Genomic DNA, 9,004 nt, shown 5'->3' with positions numbered 1-9,004 from the left:
TCATAGCTTATTTCTAGGCCATGATAAACAAAATGGCGTTTTTCATAACTGACATTTAAAGTATAATTTCTCTAACACTCATACATAGTCCTCCTCCAGGTCCTACTACTCCTCTTCCTCCTCCAGGCCCTACTACTCCTCCTCCTCCTCCAGGTCCTACTCCTCCTCCTGCCACATCTCCAACACCAGAGCCACAGCCAGGAAGGAAGCGTGGAAAGAAGACCAGAGAGTGATGACCCTGGGTCCAGTCTGTTCTGGCAAAAGATGCAGCCTCTTGTATGACCACAGCCTGGGGACACAGATGTCATCTGCTGCTTTCCGGATCTCTGGGACTTCTGGACCAGACTGCACTCCCTTAGATATGGACTCCTCAGGCCACCAATTTTGCAGGAAAAGATTTGATGTCTGCCCTGGGGGTCCAAGGCTTTGCCAACTTCTGATGTTTCTCCAGCGTTGCCTCCCTGTTTGTTTGGTTCTGAGCCCTTAATAAAGGAATTTTTGTTTCAATTATACTCGCCTATGTGTGTTTTCCTTCAAAAAGGACAGTTTGTTTGTAAGGAGGCAGGTACATTTCAAAAATACAATGTGAAATTAACAAGGGACACCAACACCAAGCAACCTTCTTGAGATTAAATAATACAAGATAATAATGGTGTTGTGGTAACTTGACACACAAAACACACACAAAAATATTATGGAGTCAAACTAAAAATAAAATAAAAGAAAGATCAGCCTTGAGAAAAATACAAACCCCCCCCAAAAAACCGCCTTGAAAAAAATAAATAAAAATAAAACAACAAAAAAAATTGTTGTCAGATGTGACAAATCAAAATATATTGAGGGAATCACAATAAATAATAAAGAAAGACGTTTGTGAGAAGTGTGTGTGAATATGAGCAGCAAAACTACTTCATTCTTCTCACATTAGAAATAAGAGAGTGCGCTGTATTAAACCATTTTTTACACTGCAACGTGACGAAAGCGCTGTATCCATTGCGAGCGCTAATTTTACCAGACCGAGCTGTTCTGTCTCGGAATTTCTTCTGAGCATGCGTGGCACTTTGTGCGTCGGAACTGGCCACACGTGGTCCGAATTGACGCGATCGGATTTTGTTGTCCGAAAATTTTATAGCCAGCTCTCAAACTTTGTGTGTCGGAAAATCCGATGGAAAATGTCCGATGGAGCCTACACATGGTCGGAATGTCCGACAACACGCTCCGATCGGACATTTTCCATCGGAAATCCGACCGTGTGTACGGGGCATTACTCTTGGTGGGCGCTGGAATGGGCCCTGCTGTGAAAATTTTAATTACACGCCCCTGTTAACCAGGGGCAGAAAAATTGGGACTTAGGCAGTGGTGGTGTCACAACACTGCAACCCCTCACAGATACTCTTGTTGAGCGCAGGAATGAGCCCTGCTGTTAAATATTTGATCAAAAATTGTAATTACATGCCCCTGTTAAACAGGGGCAGAAAAATTGGGCCTTAACCACTGGTGGTGGTACCCAGAACCAAAAATGTTTTTAGAAGCTATCAACATGAACATTGAGGAGGAATAGGATAGTCACTCAGCATCAGCATAGGCAGTCTTGAAGGGATCTCACATTCATAAAAAAATAATCGGTTACATCAGCATCAGGTGCTTAGTAGATGGTGATCCAAGACTGATTCACTTTTATGAAGGTGAGTCAGTGAACAGGCGCACTCTGTGATCGGTTTTCAAAGCCTCCAGCAGCACTGAATGTGTGTTCCGAAAGAACGCTGGATGTAGGACATGCCAGTAGCTCAATTGCATACTGTGCAAGCTCTGGCCAGTGATCCATCCTCAAGACCCAGTAACCCAGTGGATTTTTGGTTGGAAAGGTCTCCAAGTCTGATCTTGCCCCTAGGTATTCCTGCACCATGTACAACAGACGCTGGCGATGGTTGCTGGAACCGATCAGACCTTGGGGCTGCGGACTAAAAAATTGTCTAAACGCATCGATCAGATGGCCACCTTCTCCACCGCTCCTTCTGTGACTAACCGAAGCCTCAGCAACACGTTGTCCAGGAGTACCAGGAGTACCAGGAAATTGTAACCTCCCAGGCTCTGAAAACTCATTGCACAAACCTTTCTACAAGGCCCCCCGAAGATGTTTCATCCTCTGCTCCCTCTGCGACGGCTGGATAAGTTCCGCAACCTTACCCTTGTAACATAGATCAAGAAGGGTTGCCAGCCAGTACTGATCCCTCTCCTTGATACCACGAATCCAAGGGTCCTTTCACAGGCTTTGCAGGATCAGGGATGCCATGCAGCGTGGGTTTGCTAAGGCATTCGGTCCGGAGTCCTCTGGGTCACTAAGGACGACATGATCCGCAGCCACCTCCTGCCAGCCACGTACAAGTCCATTAGTTTCTGGGGACTGGAAATGATCCTTTGAAGACTGCTGCTGATGCTGAGTGCCAGGCTCCACCTTCATACTGACACAATCCTCCTCCTCCTCTTCCTCCTCTTCCTGTGTAATAGGTGGGCCTGCAGGAATACTGTCTGGATAAAGGGGCCTTGAGATGCAAGGAAGTCCTCCTCTTCCTCCCTCTGTTCTGCCTCAAGTGCCCTGTCCATTATTCCACGCAGCATGTGCTCCAACAGGTAGACAAGAGGGACAGTATCACTGATGCATGCACTGTCACTGCTCACCATCCTTGTGGCCTCCTCAAATGGTGACAGGACAGTGCATGCATCCTTGATCATGAGCCACTGGCATGGAGAAAAAAAGCCAAGCTCCCCTGACCCTGTCCTGGTGCCATACTCGCACAGGTACTCATTGATGGCCCTCTGCTGCATGTGCAACCGCTGCAGCATTGGCAACCTTGAGTTCCACCTGGTGGGCATGTCACAGATGAGGCGGTTCTTGGGCAGGTTGCATTCCTTTTGGAGGTCAGCCAGCCGAGCACTGGCATTATATGACCGGCGGAAATGCCCACAGACTTTCCTGGCCTGCCTCAGGAGATCCTGTAAGTCCGGGTACCTGCACAAGAACCGCTGCACCACCAAATTAAGGATGTGAGCCAAACAGGGAACATGGGTGAAGTGTCCCTGTCAGAGGGCAGAGAGGAGGTTGGTGCCATTGTCGCAAACCATCATTCCTGGCTGAAGCTGGCGTGGCGTCAACCACCTCTGAGCCTGCCCCTGCAGAGCTGCCAGAGTCTCTGCCCCAGTGTGGCTCCTGTTCCCTAAGCAGACCAACTCAAGCACTGCATGGCATCTTTTTGCCTGAGTGCTTGCGTAGCCTCTAGAATGCCCACGGAGCACCGCTGGTTCCGAGGACAAATCTGCACAGGAAGAGGAAGAAGAAGAGGAGGGGGTGGAGCAGAGATGTGTGGCAGAAACACCACTACCAGCATTTTAGAGGCGTGGTGGCGGAACAAGCTCCAACAATACTGCACCATGTCCTGCATCCTTCCCAGCTGCCAGCAGGGTTACCCAGTGCGCCGTGAAAAAAGGTAACGTCCCTGTCCATGCCTGCTAGACCATGAGTCCGTGGTAATATGCACCTTACTGCAGACTGCCCTGTCCAACGAGGTCAAGACATTGTCTGCCACTAGGGATGAGCTTCGTGTTCGAGTCGAACCCATGTTCGAGTCGAACATCGGCTGTTCGATCATTCGCCGAATTGCGAACGATATGGGCCGTTCGCGCCAAATTCGTGTGGCGCGTCACGGCCCATAATTCACTGTGGCATCGCAGTGCATTGCTGGCTGATGATTGGCCAAGCATGCACTATGACCCGCATGCTTGGCCAATCACAGCGCCGTCGGTAGAGAGAGCTGTAATTGGCCAAAGCCAGGGTGGCTTTGGCCAATTATGGCTCAGGGGGTTTAGAACTAGGGATGAGCCGAACACCCCCCTGTTCGGTTCGCACCAGAACATGCGAACAGGAAAAAAGTTTGTTCAAACACGCGAACACCGTTAAAGTCTATGGGACACGAACATGAATAATCAAAAGTGCTAATTTTAAAGGCTTATATGCAAGTTATTGTCATAATAAGTGTTTGGGGACCTGGGTCCTGCCCCAGGGGACATGGATCAATGCAAAAAAAAGTTTTAAAAACGGCCGTTTTTTCAGGAGCAGTGATTTTAATAATGCTTAAAGTCAAACAATAAAAGTGTAATATCCCTTTAAATTTCGTACCTGGGGGGTGTCTATAGTATGCCTGTAAAGGGGCGCATGTTTCCTGTGTTTAGAACAGTCTGACAGCAAAATGACATTTTGAAGGAAAAAACTCATTTAAAACTACCCGCGGCTATTGCATTGCCGACAATACACATACAAGTTCATTGATAAAAACGGCATGGGAATTCCCCAAAGGGGAACCCCGAACCAAAATTAAAAAAAAAAATGACGTGGGAGTCCCCCTAAATTCCATACCAGGCCCTTCAGGTCTGGTATGGATATTAAGGGGAACCCCGGCCAAAATTAAAAAAAAAAAATGACGTGGGGTTCCCCCTAAATTCCATACCAGACCCTTCAGGTCTGGTATGGATTTTAAGGGGAACCCCGCGCCAAAAAAAAAAAAACGGCGTGGGGTCCCCCCAAAAATCCATACCAGACCCTTATCCGAGCACGCAACCTGGCAGGCCGCAGGAAAAGAGGGGGGGACGAGAGTGCGGCCCCCCCCTCCTGAACTGTACCAGGCCACATGCCCTCAACATTGGGAGGGTGCTTTGGGGTAGCCCCCCAAAACACCTTGTCCCCATGTTGATGAGGACAAGGGCCTCATCCCCACAACCCTGGCCGGTGGTTGTGGGGGTCTGCGGGCGGGGGGCTTATCGGAATCTGGAAGCCCCCTTTAACAAGGGGACCCCCAGATCCCGGCCCCCCCCTGTGTGAAATGGTAAGGGGGTACAAAAGTACCCCTACCATTTCACTAAAAAACTGTCAAAAATGTTAAAAATGACAAGAGACAGTTTTTGACAATTCCTTTATTTAAATACTTCTTCTTTCTTCTATCTTCCTTCATCTTCTGGTTCTTCTGGTTCTTCTGGCTCTTCTGGTTCTTCCTCCGGCGTTCTCGTCCAGCATCTCCTCCGCGGCGTCTTCTATCTTCTTCTCCTCGGGCCGCTCCGCACCCATGGCATGGGGGGAGGCTCCCGCTCTTCTCTTCTTCTTCATCTTCTTCTCTTCTTCTCTTCTTCTTTTCTTCTCTTCTTCATTTTCTTCTCCGGGCCGCTCCGCACCCATGCTGGCATGGAGGGAGGCTCCCGCTGTGTGACGGCGCTCCTCGTCTGACAGTTCTTAAATAACGGGGGGCGGGGTCACCCGGTGACCCCGCCCCCCTCTGACGCACGGGACATGACGGGACTTCCCTGTGGCATTCCCCGTGACGTCACAGGGAAGTCCCGTCAAGTCACCGTGCGTCAGAGGGGGGCGGGGTCACCGGGTGGCCCCGCCCCCCGTTATTTAAGAACTGTCAGACGAGGAGCGCCGTCACACAGCGGGAGCCTCCCTCCATGCCAGCATGGGTGCGGAGCGGCCCGGAGAAGAAAATGAAGAAGAGAAGAAAAGAAGAAGAGAAGAAGAGAAGAAGATGAAGAAGAGAAGAGCGGGAGCCTCCCCCCATGCCATGGGTGCGGAGCGGCCCGAGGAGAAGAAGATAGAAGACGCCGCGGAGGAGATGCTGGACGAGAATGCCGGAGGAAGAACCAGAAGAGCCAGAAGAACCAGAAGAACCAGAAGATGAAGGAAGATAGAAGAAAGAAGAAGTATTTAAATAAAGGAATTGTCAAAAACTGTCTCTTGTCATTTTTAACATTTTTGACAGTTTTCTAGTGAAATGGTAGGGGTACTTTTGTACCCCCTTACCATTTCACACAGGGGGGGGCCGGGATCTGGGGGTCCCCTTGTTAAAGGGGGCTTCCAGATTCCAATAAGCCCCCCACCCGCAGACCCCCACAACCACCGGCCAGGGTTGTGGGGATGAGGCCCTTGTCCTCATCAACATGGGGTCAAGGTGTTTTGGGGGGCTACCCCAAAGCACCCTCCCAATGTTGAGGGCATGTGGCCTGGTACGGTTCAGGAGGGGGGGCCGCACTCTCGTCCCCCCCTCTTTTCCTGCGGCCTGCCAGGTTGCGTGCTCAGATAAGGGTCTGGTATGGATTTTTGTGGGGACCCCACGCCGTTTTTTTTTTTTTTTTTTTGGCGCGGGGTTCCCCTTAAAATCCATACCAGACCTAAAGGGTCTGGTATGGAATTTAGGGGGAACCCCACGTCATTTTTTTTTTTTTAATTTTGGCCGGGGTTCCCCTTAATATGCATATCAGACCTGAAGGGCCTGGTATGGAATTTAGGGGGACTCCCACGTCATTTTTTTTTTTAATTTTGGTTCGGGGTTCCCCTTTGGGGAATTCCCATGCCGTTTTTATCAATGAACTTCTATGTGTATTGTCGGCAATGCAATAGCCGCGGGTAGTTTTAAATGAGTTTTTTCCTTCAAAATGTAATTTTGCTGTCAGACTGTTCTAAACACAGGAAACATGCGCCCCTTTACAGGCATACTATAGACACCCCCCAGGTACGAAATTTAAAGGGATATTACACTTTTATTGTTTGACTTTAAGCATTATTAAAATCACTGCTCCTGAAAAAACGGCCGTTTTTAAAACTTTTTTTTGCATTGATCCATGTCCCCTGGGGCAGGACCTGGGTCCCCAAACACTTTTTATGACAATAACTTGCATATTAGCCTTTAAAATTAGCACTTTTGATTTCTCCCATAGACTTTTAAAGGGTGTTCCGCGGCATTCGAATTTGCCACGAACACCCCAAATTGGTCGCTGTTCGGCGAACTTGCGAACAGCCAATGTTCGAGTCGAACATGAGTTCGACTCAAACTCGAAGCTCATCCCTATTTAGAACACTCCCCACACTATATAAGGCCGCCTGCACGGCGGCCCTGTGTAGTGTGTTCTGGCTTGCTTAGATAGAGAGAGAGAGACAGTGTCATTTCATTTGAGTTAGCTAGATTAGGCAGGACAGTCAGTGAGTTAGCTGCACTTTTAGTGTATTGTGTATATATATATGCATCCCAGGTGTTGTATATATATATATATATATATATATATATATATATATATATACACTGTATTCAGTTTAGCGAGATCCGTTCCTGTTATCTTCCTACTGACAGGCAGGCTTGTCTTGTTACAGTATTTACAGCTACCTGAAGAAAATTGCTGGTGTTCTTTTGATCCTATTAGTACCACAGTCAGGCAGCTAGACTATTTACAGTTAGTGTAGTGCGTCCTCCTCACAGTGTTCAGTTAAAGCTACAAGTTAGTTTAGTGTGACCTCTGCACAGTGTTCAGCTAAAACTACAAGTTAGTGTAGTGCACAGTGTTCAGCTAAAGCTACAAGTTAGGGTAGTGCATCCTCCTCACAGTGTTCAGCTAAAGCTACAAGTTAGTGTAGTGAGACCACTGCACAGTGTTCAGCTAAAGCTACAAGTTAGTGTAGTGCGTCCTGCTCACAGTGTTCAGCTAAAACTACAAGTTAGTGTAGTGAGACCTCTGCACAGTGTTCAGCTAAAGCTACAAGTTAGTGTAGTGCGTCCTGCTCACAGTGTTCAGCTAAAACTACAAGTTACTGTAGTGCGACCTCTGCACAGTGTTCAGCTAAAACTACAAGTTAGTGTAGTGAGACCTCTGCACAGTGTTCAGCTAAAGCTACAAGTTAGTGTAGTGCGTCCTGCTCACAGTGTTCAGCTAAAACTACAAGTTAGTGTCTAGCGACCTCTGCACAGTGTTCAGCTAAAGCTACAAGTTAGTGTAGTGCGTCCTGCTCACAGTGTTCAGCTAAAACTACAAGTTAGTGTAGTGAGACCTCTGCCCAGTGTTCAGCTAAAGCTACAAGTTAGTGTAGTGCATCCTGCTCACAGTATTCAGCTAAAACTACAAGTTAGTGTAGTGAGACCTCTGCCCAGTGTTCAGCTAAAGCTACAAGTTAGTGTAGTGCATCCTGCTCACAGTATTCAGCTAAAACTACAAGTTAGTGTAGTGCGACCTCTGCACAGTGTTCAACTAAAACTACAAGTTAGTATAGTGAGACCTCTGCACAGTGTTCAGCTAAAGCTACAAGTTAGTGTAGTGAGATCTCTGCACAGTGTTCAGCTAAAGCTACAAGTTAGTGTAGTGTGTCCTGCTCACAGTGTTCAGCTAAAACTACAAGTTAGTGTAGTGTGATCTCTGCACAGTGTTCAGCTAAAGCTACAAGTTAGTGTAGTGCGTCCTCCTCACAGTGTTCAGCTAAAGCTACAAGTTAGTGTAGTGCGTCCTGCTCACAGTGTTAAGCTAAAACTACAAGTGCGACCTCTGCACAGTGTTCAGCTAAAGCTACAAGTTAGTGTAGTGCGTCCTGCTCACAGTGTTCAGCTAAAACTACAAGTTAGTGTAGTGAGACCTCTGCCCAGTGTTCAGCTAAAGCTACAAGTTAGTGTAGTGCGTCCTGCTCACCCTATACAGCTAAAACTACAAGTTAGTGTCTAGCGACCTCTGCACAGTGTTCAGCTAAAGCTACAAGTTAGTGTAGTGCATCCTCCTCACAGTGTTCAGCTAAACCTATAGGTTATTTTTTTGCGAGCTCTGCACAGTGTTCAGCTAAAGCTACCTGTAGAAGGTTGGTGGTGTTTTCCTGATCCTATCACTACCGCAGGCAGCTAAATAAGCTACAAGTTAGTGTACTGCGAGCTCTGCACAGTGTTCACCTAAAGCTACCTGTAGAAGGTTGGTGGTGTTTTCCTGATCCTATCACTACCACAGGCAGCTAAAAAAGCTACAAGTTAGTTTTTTGCGAGCTCTGCACAGTGTTCAGCTAAAGCTACCTGTAGAAGGTTGGTGGTGTTCTCATACTACAGGCAGACAGTTGATTTTGCTAGCTGCAGTATCAGTACATATATATATATATATATATATATACTATATATATATATCCCAGCTTAGTGCAGCTACAGGCCATTAGTATGTCTGG

The sequence above is a fragment of the Aquarana catesbeiana genome, linkage group LG07 (assembly GCF_042186555.1).
Source record: "Aquarana catesbeiana isolate 2022-GZ linkage group LG07, ASM4218655v1, whole genome shotgun sequence".
Taxonomy (NCBI): domain Eukaryota; kingdom Metazoa; phylum Chordata; class Amphibia; order Anura; family Ranidae; genus Aquarana; species Aquarana catesbeiana.
The sequence above is the reverse complement of the archived record's forward strand: the minus strand, read 5'-3'. Positions refer to the sequence as shown.